This window comes from Rhipicephalus sanguineus, unplaced genomic scaffold (assembly GCF_013339695.2).
Source record: "Rhipicephalus sanguineus isolate Rsan-2018 unplaced genomic scaffold, BIME_Rsan_1.4 Seq5837, whole genome shotgun sequence".
Classification (NCBI taxonomy): Eukaryota; Metazoa; Arthropoda; class Arachnida; order Ixodida; family Ixodidae; genus Rhipicephalus; species Rhipicephalus sanguineus.
Window position 1 is genome coordinate 9,025 of NW_023615560.1, and position 22,185 is coordinate 31,209.

The window sequence follows — 22,185 nt, forward strand, 5'->3', positions numbered from 1 at the left end:
ACAAACGAGCGAAGTCGCCGATGCCGTCGCCGACTGCCCGTGTTAACGGTGCTAAGCCTTTAGCTAGACATACTATTTTAACAGCCAATCTTCCCAAATGACTTGTTTACATTGCTATAGAAGATATCGTGCGGAGTTTACGTGAATGTTCTTTTAAAAAGTCGCTAATATTTCTGATAAACAACGCTTATTTGGGCAGCACTGAAAACAAAGCTATTTTTGAACAGCTGTACTTGCTACAGCTAATGTTGAGCCTTCACCGAGGTTACCATGTTTCGATGGCCCAACCATCATGCTTGTAATTCTATAGCAGGCGGGGCGCACTCGCGACGCTGTAACGCGCGAGCTCATCAATCATGCGTGTTTTGTTCGCGCAGAACGTGAATGTTAAATAAGCGGTGATCGTTACATATCAACTGCACACAGGTAAAATCACGCGGAGTGATGGCAGCCTTGTTTACACTCACCTCTCAGGCGATGTCCCAGTCGGCGCGTAGCATTTCGATAGGGTAGCACTTCATTCCAGTAGCAGATCACGTTTACCACAACGCGAAGATGATTCAGTGCACCACAAGTGACAGCAATCGCAACCACGAAACGAGAACACATCCACAACACACCGCAAAACCGCCGAGTCCTAGCTTGCCGTGCATACGACGAGAACACCACGCAGCGCATTGATACAGCTTGGGCGCGAGCACATTTTTTGTGTGTGTGTGGGAGCTTTTTCACATTTGTTTAGTAATATGCCATATGAACGATATTACTTACTTTACTTCTGCCGCAGTTGCCGTAGTTGACAAGACCTTTTACACTTAAATAAACTGTTAACAGTTCATTTCTTTAGCGGACTCTTTGAATACGCGCATGCTGACCATTCGTTCGAGGTCGCCACTGCGCCGGAAAGTTCCATGGGAGTAAACGTTGCTCCCTGTGTTCTAACAGTTCCTCCCTCACTTTGCACACGGCACCCTAGTCTTGCAGTTAATCCCTGCGGGGACGAACTACCGGTTGCGGGGACGAAATGCAGCACTTACTCCCATTTCGCACCTTTGCGGCTTAGAGTGTACAAGTACCGTAGGTTAAAGTATACTTGCTAGCGAAGCATGCGCCAAGCATGCGTAGATATTTCCCTCTTAAAACGTCCTTGCGGTCGATTCTATCTTCGGGCAACGCCACCTAGATTATTGGCTAGGGCCCCTGTCGGGCCCGATCTGTGGTCGGGCCGGGCCGGGCCGGGTAGGCGAAATTTTTTCTCGGGTTCGGGCCGGGCCCGGGTCTCGCTTTTAGTCGCCGGGCCGGGCTCGGGCGGGTAAATTTGAACGAGTCCCGGGCCCGGGCCGGGCCCGGGCCGAGAATCACGGCCCGTGCAGTGCTCTAGTCGCGATGCACCCACTACGTGGCCTTAAGGGAATACGCGTGGTAATGCGTGTGCCTTTATAATGGGTGCCTGGCTTTAAACCAAGAAGTCGTTAGGATATTCGCGTGGTGTGACGCCCGATGGCAATGTACGCTTGTACCAAACGATATTACTGCGATATTACATATCGTACCGTGACACCTCCATACAGGACGCATATGTTTGTGAAGCATGAAAGTATTTTCAGTGCATTTCCAAGCAGAAGCGAGGCTGTGTGGTAGAACACCTGCTTGCCAAGCAGCCTGTCTGGGCTCGATTCTCATTCGGACCCAACATTTTTAATATTAATTTTATTTGTAGCTTTCTTGGTTTTTCGGTCCCGTACAAGATGATTTTTTGCTCACAACCGACAACGCCGACGGCAGTATTTCTGCGAAACGAGCTCTTTAACGCTGTCGCGTTAAAATGATAGAAGAGAATGTCGTTCTTGTGTATCGATTGGTGTACTTCTTAATCCTGCGCTAAATGCAGCTCCACCACTGTGAAACCTGAAGAAGTGCGTAGCACATCACCCAGCGATTCCCGTTCGTATAGTTCCCACTGCTTCGTTCACCAAACCTTCGATGACGTCAATGTTTGAGGTATTCATGTAGGGCTTCCACGGCACGCGTAGAACCTCGTTAGGGAGATTCCCAAACAAAGTGTGTGACACGCACGCTACTTTTTGATTTGCTAAGGCACGTTGCCGGGTTAGTTGGTTAGGATTCATTATTCGTACGGCGTAGCCCACCACGACAGGGACAAAGAAGAGAGACGCACAGACACAGCGCTAACTTGCATGTGTGATCACAAATAAAACCATTAGTTGCAAGTTAGCGCTGTGTCTGTGCGTCTCTCTTCTCTGTCCCTTTCGTGGTGCGCTACGCCGTACGAATTATGAATACTTTTTGATGCGCGTTATCGACTTCCTGCATGTTACGGCGGTTACGATACGTGTCGTCTGCCGTGAGTTCCGTCAGGTTGTTTCCCCGTTCAGGTCTAGCCTCGGCGGAGCGCCGGTACGAGGAGAAATCGTGCGCCCTGCGAGGCGGTGGCGCGCTCTTGCGCGGCGCGTAGGTCAAGCGCATGTTTCTGAAGCGTTTATAGCAATTACACGTTATCTATAGCGATTACTTCTTGTTTATTTCTGGTAATTATATTATTTTGACCTCGTAAATTTAATTTATTCAGGTCTTGAGCATTGCTCGCCTTCTTTTAGGCCTATATCGATCACTTCAGATCGTAATTACGCCACATGAGATCCTTGGATGGACGATAAGTCGGGCCTCAAAAGTGCTGCGAACTTAGAAGTATAAGCGTTTTCGAGTAACTTCTCCAAGATGGAAGCAAGCTTCTTCTCGTCTCCTAAAGTGTTATACACTGAAATGGCCCCTCTCCAGGTGACACAAGAAAGTTTAGTTAGGGAATGGAAGTTCTTGTGAGCCCAGTGAAGAACATTATGTCACGAGAAGTCTTCAAATCGGTTCATTACGAGCTGAGAAAACCAATCTTTCGAAACGGCGCGAAACCCTGTTGCGAGTAGGCAAGATTGAAACCCTTGCCACTTCGCAAGACTTCGCAAGCAAAACCCCTTCCCTGCACTCTTCGGCATCGGAGCACGAGGATCACTTGACGCATTCGCATGAAGACGTGATGCGCACTTGAACTTGCATGCGCATTGACGTGCCCGAGGCAGCCCGGGGCCTCTAACGCGTGAGCGTTGTTGTCGTGTTGTATCGGCGATCTCTATGGTCTACGGCCTGTTTCTGCGGTATTTATTCCTCGGTACGCGGAGGTTTGGCCAGGCTGGCACAGATCGTGGATCCTTGTCGTGACACCACGCGTCGCATCGCTGGAACTGCTGTCAGAGACGATGCACCAAAAACGCGCCAAGCGTTCTCGGGGCTCGGGCCTGCACAATCCGGGAACGGTGAGGACACGAACGCATGCGAAACAGACGCATATTTTTCTTGTATATCGTTCCGATTCGACGTGTAAAAAATACGCGCACATTTCGCTCATGTGTTTTATTACTTCTCTGAACTTTCATTCACCAATTCAAGCAACAGTTTGCACAAATTACACATGTCGCCTCGAATAATTCTGGCATTGTCTCGCGCCACTGTGGGCCACGTCGCAACACCAATAACAACGCCAACACCGTTGACATGGCTCCTAGAGGAACCATGCGAACGTAGGGACATTCCTTATTCTAGGTAGGGAAAACCGGACTACTTCGCGTAGCAGTACATGTGCAGATGCTCCGCCCCCGTAGCTTTCCCTTCATTGCCAAGAAAAGTTGTCCGCAAGTATAGAACACCTGCTTGCCACGCAGACTGCCTGGTTCGACTCTCACTAGGACCCGAAGTATTATATAATTTATTTTATTTGCATCTCTTTTGACTTTTAGCTCACAATCATTGACGCCGTCTCCGGAATTTCTGCGAGACGAGCGCTATAACGCTATCGCGTTAAAATGCTCAGACCTGGTGAGGGGCCCTTTAAACGTGCGAGCGTTTTCGAGTAATTTCTTCAACATGAAAGCAAGGTTCTAGTGATCTCTAATGCCCCACTAGTATGGGAAAGTCGTAAGCTAGTTTAATAGCCGTGTCACACGGACACTAAAAAGTCTTTTAAGCAAGAAGACTTTTTCCGAAAAAGAGTTCCGCGCGCTGTCCCACGACAGAGAGCGATCTCCTTTTCTTTTCAGAAGCGGTCTTTTCTGGAAACGGCGATGGACGAACTCTTTCACAGCGGTAAAGGAGTAGCCTCGAAACCAGTGGGCGCCAGCATTTATGAAGTGAAAAAAAAAGGCAACTCTTTATTTCGGTGTCACTTGGGCTCACCTTAAAAATGATTTTTTTTTACCGTGAGCAGCATAAGAAAACCATTTAAACTTTATTTTTTGTGTACTCTCGTAAACAGGGCGAGCGCGTTGGGGTTATGCCCGCCCGCATAGACGCGAGCATGAACGCGGGCATGGACGCGAGTGAGCGCGGAAAGGCGAACTCCGGTGTGCAATCAGCCCGTCGCCGCGTCTGCTCGCCGCGTCTGCCTCGTTTTCCAGAGAGATATGCTACGCTACAAGACTTGCAATTGTCACTTTTTCCTCCGTATGATCATCGATGGCGAGGCAGACAAGAGCGCTAACAAGGAAGACAGACGCCCACTGTTTCCAGAATAATATATAGAGGCCGCCAGTTGTGCAAGCGCTTCTTCAGGTACTACTGCATGAACCTTTTTTTTCAACTGGAGTTGTTAAATTTATGTCAACAAACGTGCCATACAATAAATGTGGACATCTTCTATCGAGATACATAATTTTATTTTCGCTGGTTCTGTTTTGAAAGCGAGCGCCACTCTCTCTGTAGCGCATTCGGAAGAAACCTCTAAAAAGAGATCGTCGGTGCCGTGTGACTGCGAGGGAACGCCTTTTTATAAAAAGTCTTCCAGCAAGTAAAAGACCGCTTACGTAAAAGACTTTTTGTGCGCCCGTGTGACACGGGTATAAGGATGATGTAAACTACTTCGAGTAACTTCTACTAAAGTCTTGGACGCTCATAAAAGGAACACTCTCAATGGAGCCGCCTCATTCACGTAATCTGCACATTTGATATGTCGAACAACCCCCTTCGATACCCTGGGGAGGCACGTCATTCATTTTCCTCGTCTACAAAAGCTATGATACTCACACTAGACGTTGTGAAACGTCATGAACGACCACCACTCACGGTTTATGTCTTTATTATAAGTTGTTACTTAGCTTCAAGTATATCAAGCAGGGTGATGTGCATAGCTAATTTTGTGGTATAGATATACAGCCGCGTCGCTGGTTCTGGATAGGTAGCCTGTGCGTCCATCAAAGTTTGCCAGGGATTCCGAGATCAGCACTGATCAGCCAAACGGGAAACTTAGAAGGAAACGAGGAAATTTATTTTCTAAAACATATAGTAGCTGCATTACCAAAGAGAATGACCTCACTCTTGGAATGAAACCATCTCGCACGACTTTTTTCACAGAGGTTTAGGTCAGTAGTACCAGTGTCCTATTGGAAAGACTATATTCTTTCTTAGGTTGTAGCCACCACAGAACGTTCCTGGAAAGTTTTCTTTGCTTCAGTCGGCATTTACGAGGCTGATCCAATGTGCTGCTAAAAAAAGTGAGGCTCGCCAATAGATACTCTCAGTTTGAATAGCGCTCCTGTTGCAAAGGCGGCCGAAGCAGCGAAGAAAACTAGCGTGCATCAAGTGTCGAGCTTTGACACTTGATAGTTCGCGCTCATCTTCTGTTCGTTCGTTTAGCGGCGTCCCTTGAGCTCGAGTGGCTTTCGTATGCTCCGTAACATGAGCGCGGACATCACGGTGAAAGCGTGAAACATCCCTCTTCCCCTCAGCGCAAGAAAACCGCGCGAGTAGACAGCGGAAGGGCAAGGTTCTCCCTGCGCAAGTATAAGAAGCGAGCGAGCTCGCCGACGACTTTTAAATGCGCCTGTCGCGCTCCTAACGCCATCTTGCTGGTAATGAAGAAACGCTTATAAGCGCAGCCGTCTCTGAGTCCGTCCAGCGGTAAAGGCTGTGTATATAACGCTCGCCGTTACCTACGTGGAGGATCTGCGTTTCGTGGCGTAGTGGCTAGCGCCACTCGCTGCGGAGGAAGAGGTCCCTGGTTCGATTCCGCGCTTCGGAAGCATTTTTTCTGAATTATTTTTCTTTGGTGCTTTTATATATATATATACATACTTATACATATACGGTGCATGACGGCGGCGACGGCGACGGCGACGGCAAAATCCAGCCGAGACTGTCCATATAATTGCTATCGCAATAAAAGAAAGAAAAACATTACATGTGCGTATGCAGGAAAAATACAGTGTGCCGGTTATGTTTGTGTCAAGAATGACAAGGTCAGGAAAAGAAGAAGAGGAAGAAGGTATTTTGGAACGAATAATTTCAAAGCTGCAGTGAAAAGAGAAAAAGGAAGAAGAGAAAAAGAGCGGGCGAGGGGTGGCGAGATTGGAAGAAGAGAGCGCGCGCAAGGAAGAACGAGAGAGCCAGGAGACAGCGTTCGAGAGGCCGACAGCTGCGGAAGTTCTGGCTGGGTCTTGCCCCAGGCGACCGCCCGAGCACCTGACTCGGCGAGCAGCGCCAGGAACTACCGCTGACCCTGGACTGCAGGCTACCGCCCGAGCACCTGCCTCGGCGAGCAGCTTACGGAATTGCAGTTGGCCTTGGGCTGCAGTTTCCCGCCCGAGTACCGTCCTCGGCGAGCAGTCTCGGAACTACCGCTGACCCTGGGCTGCAGTTTCCCGCCGAGCACCTGCCTCGGCGAGGAACTACCGGGACAACGGCTGCAGTGGTGCCTTCAATGCTTGCGCCACTGTGGAGAATGGATACGGCGTGTCGGCATCCAGCGTGAGAGGGACTCGCAACGGACCGGAGGGCACGCCGGAAACGTAAGCGCGACGACTAGTGACACGCGAACGGGAGCGGACGTCGAAACGCGAGACATTTAGACATTGCCTTTTCTTTGTTTCTTCAAGTGTGCGTGTTTGTGTTGTGGGATTGTCTTGTAGAGTTTTTCGGGGAATGAAATGGGAGTTTTTGTTTGAAACCATCGGCCTCCGTGATTCATTTCGCACAGCCCGACGAGCGAACCAGGCACCAGCATACTTACGTGACAATGGCGAGCCTGCCAGGATCCATGTAACTTTGTCACACGCCTAGGTCTGTCTGAAGCTGCGAAATGGATCTGGAACGCTTGATGGTAGCCGGTAGTGCCGCGGGATTGTCGGCTGAGGCCATAATGTCGCTCTATCATGAGGAACAGAAAAGATTACGAGAAGAGCGTGCAGAGGCGCGAGAGGCTGCGAAAGAAGATGAAGAGAGAGCGAAAGCTGCAGACGAGCGCACGTATAGAAACTTAATGTTGGAAAAGGAGATCACAGAGAAAAAACTGCAGTTGCGCGCAAGCACTAGTGTGGGAGTACCAGATAGGTCAGAGATGGTACCCCAGCCTCCAAAAGTGAGTCCGCGTAAGTTAATCGCACCTTTTGACGAAAGGCGAGATGACCTCGACGATTATATAGAGCGGTTCGAGAGAATAGCGATAGGACAAGGTTGGCAGAGGAGTGACTGGGCGACTGGATTGAGCATGTGCCTTGCGGGAGAGGCATTGGCCGTTTTTAGCCGGATGCCAGCAGCGGACGCACTAGATTATGACAAGGTGAAAAAGGCCCTGCTCCAGCGCTTCCGATTAACTGCTGAGGGTTTCCGAGAGAAATTCCGGAGCTCTAAACCACAGGAAAATGAGACAGGACAGCAGTTCGCTGCTCGAATCTCCAATTACTTTGATCGGTGGTTGGAGATGGCTAACATAGAGAGAACATTCGAGGACCTGAGGGATAGCATGATTGCTGAACAATTCCTGACATCGTGTCACAAGGGAGTGGCAATATTCCTGAAGGAGCGGAACTTGAAGACAGTCGCTGAGTTGTCCGAACACGCTGACCGTTATATGGAAGCTCAAGGGCAAAGGAATTTAGGGAAATGCCAAGATGAAAGAGCTTTGGAAAAGAAAGAGCAAACCCGGAGTGCAATCAAATGCTACCTCTGTGACAAGACTGGGCATAGAGCAGCGAATTGTGTCGCGGGTCGCACTCCAACTTCATCGTCGAAATGCGACCGGTGCGGAAGGCGTGGGCACACAGCAGAAGCCTGCCGTGAAAGGGCAGGAAATAAAACGGCCTGCATGATTGCAGACAAAAGCCCTGCTGATGCTGACAGGGAAAAACAACATAACCAGGAGTACAGGGATAAGACAAGTGCGGTTACGACATCTTCCAAGGCGGGAGACGTCGAAGCTGCTATGCCAGTGGTCGTGGGGACGTTACAAGGACGTAAAGTATCGGTACTCCGAGATACAGGCTCCAACATTGTCCTTGTAAGACAATCCATGGTGCCAGAAACGGATATCACGGGTACCGAAACGCAGGTTCGTTTGGCTGATGGAACAGTACGGCGGATGCCAGTTGCTAGGGTACTGATTTTGTCACCGTATTACTGCGGATGGATTGAAGCCCGATGTGTCAAAGACCCCCTTTACGACGTAATTCTCGGTAATGTGCCAGGGGTCAGAAGAGTCGACGATCCGGATCCCCTCTGGAGCTTGCCTACTGCAACACGTGCCGAGGGTACGGAGTTTCAACCCCCTAAGGTTGTGGGTAAACGTGACGAGAGATGCGTCGTTCAGCACACCAGGGAAGAGTCAACCTATGCAGTGGAGAGAGCCACAAGGAACAAGGGCGAAAAGGAAAAGGGTGACACCAAGCAGAACGAATCGGTGGCAGTCATGGACATAACTGCAGCAGAAATGGGGAAAATGCAGGAAGCGGACAGTACGCTGCGACGGTGTTTTGAGATTCAGGGCAAATGGATTCATTGTAAGAGGAGTCGGGCCGTGCATAAGTTTGAGAAGGTGGCAGGGCTGCTGTACAGAATAGTCAAGACCCAGGATGGAGGAGAAAAGAGACAGTTAGCAGTGCCGGTGAGTTTACGAAGGGCTGTCCTCGACTTGGCACATGACACTATTATGGCTGGTCATCAGGGAGTAAGAAAGACGGCTAGCAGAGTCGCTGAAGAATTTTTTTGGCCGTGTATGCAAAGCGACATTAAACGGTTTGTACGTTCTTGTGACACATGTCAGAGAACCACACCAAAAGGTTTGGTTTCGAAGGTACCTTTGAAGACTATGCCTATCATTGAGCAACCTTTTCAAAGAGTCGCAGTAGACATTGTTGGGCCTATGAAGCCAGTATCCCACAGAGGAAATAAGTACATACTCACAATGGTGGATGTGGCTACTCGGTACCCGGATGCGGTTCCAATGAAAACCACGGATACGGTAACAATAGCAGAGGCCTTGGTGGAAATGTTTACAAAGTATGGGGTTCCGAGAGAGATATTAACGGATAGGGGAACCTATTTCACCTCGGAATTGATGAGGGAGATTTGTAGACTGCTGTCTATGCGACACCTCCTGACGACACCGTATCACCCCATGTGTAACGGCCTGGTGGAAAGGTTCAATGGCACGCTCAAGAGCATGCTACGCAAGGTGTGCCAGGAGAAACCCAAGGAATGGGATCGATACCTTCCTGCACTCTTGTTTGCATATAGAGAAGTGCCGCAGGCTAGCACTGGCTTTTCGCCTTTCGAGTTGATTTATGGAAGAGCGATTAGAGGACCATTAATGGTGCTTAGGGAAGTGTGGTCGAGCACTGAATTGAAGGAAGAGCAAAAGTCTTCGTATGTATATTTATTGGAACTGCGGGACAAGCTCGAAGAAACATGTCGCATCGCACGCGAGAGCCTCGCCGAGGCCCAGGCATCGTATAAGAAGTATTATGATAGGAGAAGCCAAAAAAGGGTTCTGCAGGTTGGGGACAAGGCATTGGTACTCCTACCAAGTGACAACAACAAGCTCACAATGAGTTGGAAGGGACCTTTTGTGGTCAAGAAGAAAGTGACTGATGTCGACTACGAGCTTGAAATTGGAGAAAGGCGAAAGGTACTGCATGTCAACATGCTGAAAAAATACGAGGACAGGCAACCCGAAAAAGCAGAAGACGTCGCAAGCATGGTTGTTACGGAGACGGAGTTGGGAGATTCATACGAAGAAGAAATACCCACATACAGTACCAGCAAAACAATGGGTCGAGAGAAGGTGGTCATAAACCCCGATCTAAATGATGTGCAGAAGAAAGAGGCGGAAAACGTGTTAGAAGAGTTCGACGAAATCTTCTCAGACCTCCCAGGCAAGACTACGTTGCTCAAGTGCAGTATGCGACTTACCACGGAGAGGCCAGTTCATGTGAAACAGTATCCTCTGCCACTAGCTGTACAGAAAGACATAGATACGGAAGTCAAACAGATGTTAGACTTGGGGATTATTGAGCGTTCCACATCGGCGTACAATTCACCTCTAGTGGTGGTAAAGAAGTCTGACGGGTCTAACAGAGTCTGTGTGGACTTTCGGCGTCTAAATAAGGTTCTGGTGGATGACTCGGAGCCGATACCACGGGTTGACGCAGTCTTTGCGAAGGTTGCAGGAAGGAAGTATTTTTCTAAGCTGGATCTAACTAAAGGGTACTGGCAGATACCCTTGGATGAAGCGTCAAAAGAGAAAACGGCCTTTTCATGTGCACGAGGGTTATTTCAGTTCAGATTCATGCCCTTCGGACTGAAAACTGCGGCGCAGACTTTTACTAAGCTTATGCAAATAGTACTGCACGGACTTCAAAACGTGGAACATTACATCGACGATATCCTAGTGGCGACAGATTCTTGGCAGGAGCATTTGAAAACATTACAGGAGGTGTTTCGTAGACTTAGAGAGGCGGCGATCACAGTGAAACCGACCAAATGCCAAATTGGCTTTCAAGCGATTACCTTCCTTGGACACACCCTGGGAATGGGACACGTCGCAGCTCATCCTGACACAATTGAGAAGATACAGTGTGCGCCAAGGCCACTGAACAAGAAGCAGTTGAGGTCTTTCTTGGGCCTTACAGGGTACTATAGAGAATTTATCCCTCATTATGCGGACATAGTGAGCCCCCTTACCGATCTCACCAAAAAGAACGCGCCTAACATATTACCTTGGCTGGAATGTCATGAGCAAGCATTTGAGCAACTGAAGAGGTGTATGGCTGAACCCCCGGTCCTTATGGCACCAGATCTCAGTAGGACGTTTGTTTTGCGAACGGATGCATCAGAAAGGTGTATAGGAGCGGTGCTTTTGCAGGAAGCTGATGGGATCTTGCATCCGGTCTTGTACGCAAGTCGGAAGCTGAATGACCGGGAAAGAAACTATGCTACTGTGGAGAAGGAATGTTATGCTTTAATATGGGCGGTGAAACGATTTCACATTTATTTGTATGGCACTCAGTTTGTGGTGCAAACGGATCACCAGCCGCTGGAGTACCTCAACCGGGTGAAGCATAATAACGCCAAAGTCATGCGGTGGAGCCTTATCTTACAGGAGTACAGTTTTTCAGTCCAGTACATAAAAGGGAGGGACAATGTTGGCGCAGATTTTATGAGTAGAACGATGAAATAGGAAAATCCGTACGGACACATACCGAGTAGGACAGTTTTATTGATGTTGTGAGATGACAGTGAAGGGTAACTGACTCACCGATACATAGTGATGTGCGCGTTAGTGGGCAAGTGAGCTCCGTACAATTGCAGTGGTGCAACAGTGAAGTGAAGTGTGGCGTGCAGTGAGGTGACGTGCCGTGAGGTGAAGTGATGTGCCGTGAGGTAAAGTGTTATGCTGTGAAGTGAAGTGCCGAGCCGTGCCATGGAGTGATGTGCTGTGTTGTGCAGTGACGTGTTGTGCGGTACAGTGAAGTGTCTGGTGGTGGTGAGGATGAAAGTTTTCGTGGAGCGAAAACTCAAAATATTGGGGGCCATTGTCAAGAATGACAAGGTCAGGAAAAGAAGAAGAGGAAGAAGGTATTTTGGAACGAATAATTTCAAAGCTGCAGTGAAAAGAGAAAAAGGAAGAAGAGAAAAAGAGCGGGCGAGGGGTGGCGAGATTGGAAGAAGAGAGCGCGCGCAAGGAAGAACGAGAGAGCCAGGAGACAGCGTTCGAGAGGCCGACAGCTGCGGAAGTTCTGGCTGGGTCTTGCCCCAGGCGACCGCCCGAGCACCTGACTCGGCGAGCAGCGCCAGGAACTACCGCTGACCCTGGACTGCAGGCTACCGCCCGAGCACCTGCCTCGGCGAGCAGCTTACGGAATTGCAGTTGGCCTTGGGCTGCAGTTTCCCGCCCGAGTACCGTCCTCGGCGAGCAGTCTCGGAACTACCGCTGACCCTGGGCTGCAGTTTCCCGCCCGAGCACCTGCCTCGGCGAGGAACTACCGGGACAACGGCTGCAGTGGTGCCTTCAATGCTTGCGCCACTGTGGAGAATGGATACGGCGTGTCGGCATCCAGCGTGAGAGGGACTCGCAACGGACCGGAGGGCACGCCGGAAACGTAAGCGCGACGACTAGTGACACGCGAACGGGAGCGGACGTCGAAACGCGAGACATTTAGACATTGCCTTTTCTTTGTTTCTTCAAGTGTGCGTGTTTGTGTTGTGGGATTGTCTTGTAGAGTTTTTCGGGGAATGAAATGGGAGTTTTTGTTTGAAACCATCGGCCTCCGTGATTCATTTCGCACAGCCCGACGAGCGAACCAGGCACCAGCATACTTACGTGACAGTTTGCTAACAGATCGGAAACCTGCATGCATCAAGTTCGTTTAGAAAACCTCGCGAATCAAAACACAGCAGTGCGTCGCAGTAGCAAGAAAATAAGACGGAATAAACCTATCTTCGCGGCAACAACACTGTTCCGAGCATGCGAACTGTTACCATATTAGCGCTGTGAACATGACGTTGAGCCGCCGTGGTGGTGCAGTGGTTATGGTGCTCGACTGCTGAACCAGAAGGTCGCGGTACCGAATTTCGGCAACAGGGGCCGCACTTCGACGGAGGCGAAACTCTAGAGGCCCATGTGCTTAGATTTAGGACCACGTTAAAGTTTCACAGCTTTCCACTACCGCGTCCCTCGACATCACATCGTGGTTTTGGGACGCAAGACCACAGCAATTATTAATATGAGAATATGCTGTTTAGGTGCGCCGTTGCTATGCAGCACAAGCTGAATGCAGACCCCACAATAATATAGGTGCTCCGATACTTTTTTGGAAATCTTCAAATCATGCACGTTTGGCGGCTTTCATCGTAGATCCTGTCCATAATACTCAGAAGGAATGATATGATCAGTGTCCATTTAAGTTAGTAAATATGCATTCGTATATTTCAAACTGAACACAGTGTTGCGCACGCCCATGACTGATATATGTTTTCGTAATCACTAAAATTTGCAGACGTACGTGCATTCGGTTAATAATCATTGCCGTAAACCTGTGCGGCGGTCGCAAAATCGCCGGCGGCGACTCGCCGGTGTTTCCACCTCCGGCGGCGGCATGTGCATGAACGGCGCGGGGTTCAGCGGATCGCCGGTGACGTGGCGCAGGCGGAGGGGGGGGGGGGGGGGGGGGCAGGCGTAGATTCAAGAGATGGTGGGGAGAAATTTTGTCGTTTCAATTGGAAAAAATCTGTTTCACCGGAAGGCGAAGCAGTGATTGCGACAGCAACATGTCGTAATGTTATACGAACTAAGGTTACCAGCTAACTCTTTTTGGTCCGATCTCGCGTAACTTTGCAAAACGCTGGTGCATGGAAATACGGGCGCTCCCGGCAGCGAAGCGGTTTTCGTGCAGTTTCTCGTATCAGTGGACGTAGCACGAAGCGGTGAAATCACAGCGCGTAGAAAGGTACAGGAGCCGTTAGTTGATGTCTGCCGACATAGCGACCGCGCCCTTATAGTCAAAGTTCACAGTTGCTGCTCGAGCCACGCAGTTCCCCATTACCCCGGCGTCCCTTCATGATCCATCGCCCAGCGAAAGAGGGGCGGGGCGTTTCCTTTCTGGTTGAAGAGCAATTGACGGCGGTCCTTGCACGCGGGTTGATGTTATGGCATGCGCCCTCCATGTGACAGAGAAGGCCAGCTTATTTCATTTCCGCTTCAGCAGCGTTCCTCGCCAGCGCTCGCGAGCTTTTAGTCGCGGGTAGGTACAACATGCGATGCGCGCAGCGATGTTGTCGATTTGGACTTGATACGGAACAGTACGGTGACGGTGAAAAATGGTCCGGAGTGTTCATGTAACTGGTATGGCAATAAAAAATATACAAAAACCGTGGAAGTGGGCTCGCCTTTTTTCTGGAGAGCTGCATCATCTCCGCTGTAAACAGTTCGTCCGTTGGAAGAATCAAATAATCCGACGCCTTTTCCACTGGTTTCGTTCTCGCCTTCCCTACCATTCTTACAGGCGATATCTCCTCGCCGCATATTTTTTTTTTCAAAAAGCCAGTGTATACGCGTGGTTTATGAAACACACGTATGTAGCACGCATGACATTGTATAGAATGTCAGCACTAAGCATTGAGCCTATCAGGCCATGATTTTATCGGACTATCGGTCAGCAATGAAGCACTATACTCATTAGACCACCACGGCGCTTGTCCATCGGTAAGCGATCCTATGTTCGAAGCATGGAAAATGTTGCAGAGCATTCATTTACCACGTTTAAGCCACGAGTGCAGCATGATGTTATGTCAGCGAGGCTCTCTGACGCCGGCTGCATGGTTTGACAGCTAAGCTGTGGTATCTTCGATTCGATAGACCAACGTTTCATAGCACTGAACGATTGAGCAATGGGCTACGCGAATTGATTGACAGCAATAAAACTAAGCGCACTGCACCTTCATGTTCACGCCTCTCTTCGTGAGCTCTAATTATGCTCGACTTCCCATAGCGTGATCACAACACAATCGAACTCAGCTGCTAGGCAGCTTCTCCGCATGAAAAAGTCTTGCGGTGAACACCAGGAACTCCGCATTGCTTGAAGGAGCCTTGTCATGTATCGTGCGCTTTCCAGATTTCCGTTGTGCTTTCTATTATTGAAACGACTACCCATGTGTCCCTTCTGTGAGTAATTGCAATGATGTCGACGGTGAGGGTGACTGAGTGCAGGGATACTGGTAGACAGACAGCTTTGCGCTCCTCTTTTTAGGAGTAAGTCCTGAATGTCATTGCTGATCTTTCTTAACGTAACGTCTACAATAACGAGCCAGATTTCGCATATTCGTCGGTAGTACGAGGCATAAGTTACTAAATAAACCGAGAATTTAATATTATTAAGCAAAATAACTTTTTTGAGTTTACGTGGGTTGAATGGGGATGAGGATAGCCTGTCCATGAAAGCATTCCGAGAACCAAATCGTTTGGAAATGCACTCTAATGCAGACACTATTAAGAGCTCTGTGTTACATTAACTAAAAATGAAAGGAGTTATGAGCTTAGACAAAAGCACAATGATTTTGAGCACTCTGCAGTGGCAGAACTGTATCTGTCGGGTAAAATGGTAAAGTAAGCCTTAGAAAGAGGCAAACAAACAAAACGATTAGTTTCAACCCTGGATCGCTGAGGGAGCCGTTCATATTGGTTCTATAGCTCACTGCTCATTGATTTCAGCCACGACAACAGCGCAAGTTTAATCTGAAGGTCTTTTTAACTTGCTTATCTGGATGGCGAAATTATCCGCGTTATATTACATTGCTTCAAGTCAATATTCAGTAGGCGCCGAATCATATTTCCAAAAATGAAATCAAACGAATACCTCCTCCTTAGAGAATGACATACATTCACCAAAATATTCGTTTCATAGGTCATGCATCAGTTAAAGGCAGAGGTAGGTGAATATAACAACAGCGTGATAGAAAATGGAGAACGCGAAGAAAATACGGGGGAGGCTTAAAGGCGGAACCGCATGGCGCGTTTTTTGCGAGCGAAAGACGCGGCGCGCAGAGAACGCCGCCGTTGCCGTGATCGCAAGTGCACCCGCATGGAAAGAAAGCAGCGGTAGAGAGCAGGGGTGTGTTCGCGCCGCGTTTGCCGCGTTGTACTTTTCGTCAAAAGCGCACACCAACTTCAGAAGGTTTCGCCCACAGAGTTTCCTAAAATTAACTAGAGGGGACTCTGGCGCTGCAATCGTTCAGCTACCATGGGAATGATGGGTAGTACACAAATTTGCCTAGTCTTCGTGCTTGCGGCTTCAAACGTACTTGTGGCTTTGTTTATTGCTGTGTTTTGGCGTTCGTTTTGGATAAAAGAATGGACCGTTGTGAACTTTGTGACCAGGTTTGATTTGGTGAGCCTAAAGAAGTTAAAGTGGTGAAGTGGAACTGCTGACTTTTGCTGAACTTCGTTTTGCGACAAAGGGGATGCAGCCGACGCGGAGCCAAACGGAGCCGAAAGAACGAAGTTTAGACAAATTTGTGTACTACCCATCATTCCCATGCTGGCTGAAGCGTCATGCGTTGCAGCTCCCATAGACACTATACTCGGCGACAGCTTTTCTTGACATTGGAGCGAAGGCTACGGAGGCGGGGCCTCCGCACATTTGTGTTACTACGCAAGTAGTCCGGCAGCTTGCAGCCGATTTCAGTTCCAGTTTCGGTTTTCGCTTGCTCGCAGTGCTAGTGTATTTAGCAAAATGTGTGCATGCAAAATGGGAACGTCAAACTATGATGAGAGTGCATACATGTAGCAAGTTACTGTGCTGTATATATACTGGTACATGTAAAATTTTCCGCAGTTCAGAACGTTTTCCCAGCATTATTCAGCCTTTATAACAGTGAAGTTGAGATTCCGTGTTCAGTCAACAAAAAGTGTGGCAGCCCAGTATATACGGGTACGCGCCAACGTGATCGAATGTTAACGTTTACAGTATCGAGCCCTGGTACAGGTCAAATGGAAGGCCGGTTGCGGTACGATCCTGCCACGGGCCTGTCTTGTTTCAGTTTTGCTGTATTCGGTTTACGCTCACTAAGACTGTCAGCAATGATCGGCGCAGACTGCGCCTCAGTGTTCGAGAAGCCTCACAATTGTTGTAGATCGTTGTTAAGATTGCGCGCAAGACGCGAACAGTCAAGCTTATTTAAGAGCTTGCGCGGCCACCAGTGATAAGGCTGGAAAGTTCGATGCGGGATGTATAAAGGACGGCGCGTCCCAACGATGAGCAGCTTTTCCGCGGCCGATACTGTACTCGCCGCTATCAGCGCCTGTGTGCTTTGCTGTAATCTGACTTTCCGTTTACCGGCAGACTGCTGCCTTCGTCAACGTCATGACCCCGTGAAAATATAATAGCTATGCAAACTATGCAAGATAACGACCGTCTCCACGCACACACCGCAGCAAAAATACGCAAGTACCATGATACCACTGAACTGGAAGATTTTAAGAGAGCTTACGCTTAATTGAATAGAGACTGAAACAGATTTTTTTATCGAGCTTCGCTCGTCAAGCACCTTCATGTAGTGTGATGGCCGCCGTTGTTTTTTTCCATCCCTGTGCATGCAGTATGTAACAGGTATTGTCTATAATACGAATTGTTATTGGTAGAAAAAAATAAAGTATGCATAAAAACAGTTCATATCTTTTATTGTATCACAGACATACAGGAAAATTCTCGAGGCCCGTGTATTTAGATTTAGGGGCACGTTAAAGAACCCCAGGTGGTCAAAATTCCCGGAGCCCTGCACTGCGACGTCTCTCATATTCATAACGTGGTTTCAGGACGTTAAACACCATGAATTATTATTAACATAACATTTTGCATTTGTGGCACAGAACGTGATAGCCATAACCTTTTGCTTGCACTCCATGTCGACATAACATTTGGCACTTGTGACCAGAACATTATAACCATAACTCGTTGCTGGAACTCTGTCAACATAACATTTTTGCACTTGAGGCACTGAACGTGATGGCCATAATTTTTTTCTGGCACTCCATGTCGACATAACATTTGGCACTTGTGACCAGAACATGATAACCATAACTCGTTGCTGGAACTCTGTCAACATAACATTTTTGCACTTGAGGCACTGAACGTGATGGCCATAATTTTTTTCTGGCACTCCATGTCGACATAACATTTTGCACTTGTGACCAGAACATGATAACCATAACTCGTTGCTGGAACTCTGTCAACATAACATTTATGCACTTGAGGCACTGAACGTGATGACCATAATTTTTTTCTGGCACTCCATGTCGACATAACATTTTGCACTTGTGACCAGAACATGATAACCATAACTCGTTGCTGGAACTCTGTCAACATAACATTTTTGCACTTGTGGCACTGAACATCAGTGATGGCCATAATTTTTTTCTGGCACTCCATGTCGACATAACATTTGGCACTTGTGACCAGAACATAACCATAACTCGTTGCTGGAACTCTATGTCAACATAACAATTTTGGACTTGTGGCACAGAACGTGAAACCATAACTCTTTGCTGGCATTGCTTGCCATAAGAACCATTTATAATAAACAAATCAAAATAGGTAAGAGCAGGAACACATTGATAACGAAGAATGAGATGGTACAATACATTAGGAAATGAGTAAATGAAAAACAAAACAATGACAAGAAGCAGTATCACACTATCAGGTCCCATTGAGACAGCAATGAAACAAGGCATCAAGCACTACTCGCATGACATCACACAGAAAAATGAACACACTTTTGAACACTTCAATCCTCAACTAAGAAATGCGGTTTTCGCTGATGCAGCGTATAATGTAAAAGTTCATGGCTGAGATACATCATCACATCAGAGCCGCTGTGACAGTAAAGTGCACAGTACACGGCCGCTGACACAAAACGCACAGGTTTGAGCCTGTCGCATTTCGATGGATCAGAAATGCCAGACGCCCGTGTACTTATGTTTCGGTGCATGTTAAACAACACCGGATGGTGAAAACTTGCAACCCTCTAGCACGGCATGTCGCATAACCACATCGTTGTTTTGGCACACAATATCCCAACAATTATCACACCACGGCAATGTAACCAGAACATACACAAAGTGCAGCGAAACATAGAGAGATCAGCAGAATAAATTAAAATGAAGTCATTAAGCAATAAAAAGTAACTAAATAGCAGTGACTAATGGACCTCACAAGCAATATCACAGTTTCTGGTTAGGCACGCGTGCAACCTTTTGGTTGAAGCTTTGAAAAAGCACACATTGAGATGCTCATGGCAGTTCATCAATTCCGCTCATGTCAGAGCTGCTCGACTCATCAGAAGTACTCGAATCTGCGCCCAAAGAAATTATGAGACTTTTTGTTTGGCTGTCTATAATGCCATCCCGCTCCCATGTCTCATCCTCAAGCTTTATCACGTGATTACAGTCTCGGAACCAGTTCTGCGGGGTCACACCTGCGATTCCTTCCAGCAACAGCTTCTCGACTGAATCGATCTTGTAGTCAGTGTTCTTTGAAGCAACATAGCCTTTGACCTAGCTCCACACGAGCTCTATTGGATTGAGCTCACAGTGGTAAGGAGGCAAGCGCACAACCTCATGACCGGCAGCACTGGCAAGTGTGTCAATCTGATAAGCAAGGAACATGTGCTTATTCTGCTTAACGAGCTGCAGCAGTTCGCTCTTCAGATGGTCATACGAAAAAGGGATACTTTTCGATTTCAACCAGCACTGGATGTCGGCTTTTCTTGATGATGAACTTGGCACCTTTTCAACTTGAGCACTGTGATATGACGCATTATCCATCACAATCACACTGCGTGGCTTGATGTTCGGTAGCAACTGTTCAACAAACCATTTTTGAAAACGCGCAGCATCCATTTCTGCGTGGTAATCACCAGCGCCCTTCTTGGCACGAAAAACTAGGGCGGCTCCATCAACAAAGCCTTCCGCACTGCCAGCATGCAAAACAATTAGGCGTCCTCCTTTACCGCTGGGTGCACGGAGACCTGTTGAGAGGCCTTGACGAAATGCGTCTTGCCGGGACATCACTTTGGTGTCTGTCCATACAGTCTCCTTAGTGTAGCCAGCGTTTACCCAGGTCTCATCAAGGTAGTATATGGTCCTGTAAAAGAAAAGAAATCAGTCGTATAGTTAAGAGCGTACTTTAACTGGCAACAGCCCATTAATAAACCAGCGGCCTTGATTCAAAGTTTTGCCTCTGTTACAGCGCCAAGAATCCACTGACAAAACCCATGTGAATACATATAACAAAGATGAGCTGTTTCAAAACATGTTTCAGGCTGCTCATAAAAGCTAATGCAACCACATCCCCAATCTTGTGCACAGTATATTCGCTGAATAAAATTAGCTATTATTTCCTTCAAGCCATTCAGATTCCTTGCTCCTACACGGAAAGGCAGTAAATCTTCCCAAACAATGCGACGGGAAATTCAGCAATAGCGAAACGATCAGTTACATCTTCGGCACAGATCATCGCATCCTCGGCTGATACTATTATCCCCCTACAAGCACAAGCATGAACAGCTACCTTATTTTACTGGAGAATTTCGCTGCGACTGAAGTTAGGATTGTGTAAGGCTTTCGATCACTCGCGTCAACAGCACACGCGATCACTGATGCAAAGCATACCTCTCGTTTTCGCTCACCATTAGGTACACACGCATGCTGACCGTTCGCGTCTACACATTTACCAACAAGCACGCGCGACGAATGTTTGCAGAAATTAAAAGAACGCAACAACTTACCGCTGCTGCCTCCGCATTTCTCGGATTGTACGGAGGTACTTTCGACGCCAAGCAACGATGTCGTCTCGTTCGAGCAATGCGGAATTCCTTTTTCTCTTTCGGAAGAGGAACCCCAAGTCGTTCAGCATTCGTTGCATCGTGCGAGTGCTGATCGTCGGCATGTCCATGTCAGTGTCGCTGATTACGTCGTTGCGTAGCTTCTCAGCAGTAGGCAGTTCATTGCGCATGAAATAACTGTGCACTTTGCGCCGCAATGCTGCCAACGCAAACGTGTCGTAGCGCAGCAGCCTCGTCTTGGCGGTCATGCGCTTCCCAGCTTCGCCCGAGACCGAGAAATCCAGCTTCTTACGCTTTGGAGAGGAAAGTGGGGCCCGCAGAGCTTCAGCCTTGATTCGTGTTACAGTTCGCACACTCACTCCGGTGAATTCGGCGACAGTCCGGCACACAGAATGCGTCGACAGCTCGGGCTGACGGCGCCTTACTCCTGCGTAGACGTTGCAGATAACCTGCTTCGTTTGCTTGGAGACCCACTTTTTGTCACACTTAGTGTATAGCCTCCTCGGAGAACTAAAAGGAGAGTTCGCGGCCGCACACGGTACCGCCGGCACCGCGGACGCCATGTTTAGTGCAAGAGCAAGCAGCAGGCGTGCGGAAAACGTGGTGCCGTCCAAGAAATAAAAAAGGAAAAAAAATTAAGGCGCACGATAACTTCTTTTCCATGAACAGCTTCCCATACTTGTTCTATCTTTATAATGAAGAACGTTTTATTTATTCGGGCCAAGTAACTATTAGAATCAGAAAATAAAATAGGTACTATTTCCTGGCGCGCGCGCATGCAGGCGGTTCGGCTCTGTAGCTTCCACAGTGCTGTCAAGGAAAGCTGTCGCCGAGCATAGCGGCGTTTCGAAAACAGATGCGCAACTCCGCCACCTAAAAGTAACATTTGCAGTAACTCTAGGGTGCACTAAAGCTTTAGGGTGCAGGCGCTCGCAGCGACCCGTAGCGGCCGCCGCTACGGTCGTCGAAAATTAAGGGAGGGAGGGGGTAAGGGCACCGGTACCCTGTTCCTCTTAGATCCGACCCTGGAATTTTCGTGGTTGTTGCAATTTCATTCCGAGCTGCGTCTTGAGAGGTTCGTGCATGCTCGCGTGCGACTGCAAATCTGTTTAGCCTCTCCAACACACCATGCCTAAAAAGAAAAAGACAACCTGTTCCATGACGTTATGCAAAAGAACTCGTGCAATGAAAAGGCATCGATTCTCATTCAGAGCTTCTACGGATCCAGTACGCCTGCAAGAGTGGGCGTGAAACATCAAGGGAGGTCCCTCATGTGTACATAAATTTCATTTGACTGTTCGCTGATTCTTACTTTTAATTATTTATTTTTCTTTTTTGCATGCACCTATCTTTTCCTTTCACTGTTTACTGACATTCTGCGCGAAAATATCTCTTTGCGTCTCATTTACTGTTCATTGTATTTTTGTTCTTGATGTAACCGCTATAATTGTCAATGAATATTTCAATCATTGTACTCAAACATAACTGCGTGAAAAAGAATGTTAATAAACT

At 48.1% G+C, this 22,185-nt stretch overlaps 1 long non-coding RNA gene across 1 annotated transcript; it reads left to right on the top strand.

The window, feature by feature from the left end:
• The first annotated feature begins 16,407 nt into the window (after window positions 1-16,407).
• On the top strand, window positions 16,408-21,511 carry LOC125756744 (uncharacterized). The gene is made up of 2 exons (XR_007414715.1): window positions 16,408-16,545; window positions 21,053-21,511. It is a non-coding gene; the product is annotated as an uncharacterized LOC125756744 (long non-coding RNA).
• The last annotated feature ends 674 nt before the right edge of the window (window positions 21,512-22,185 follow it).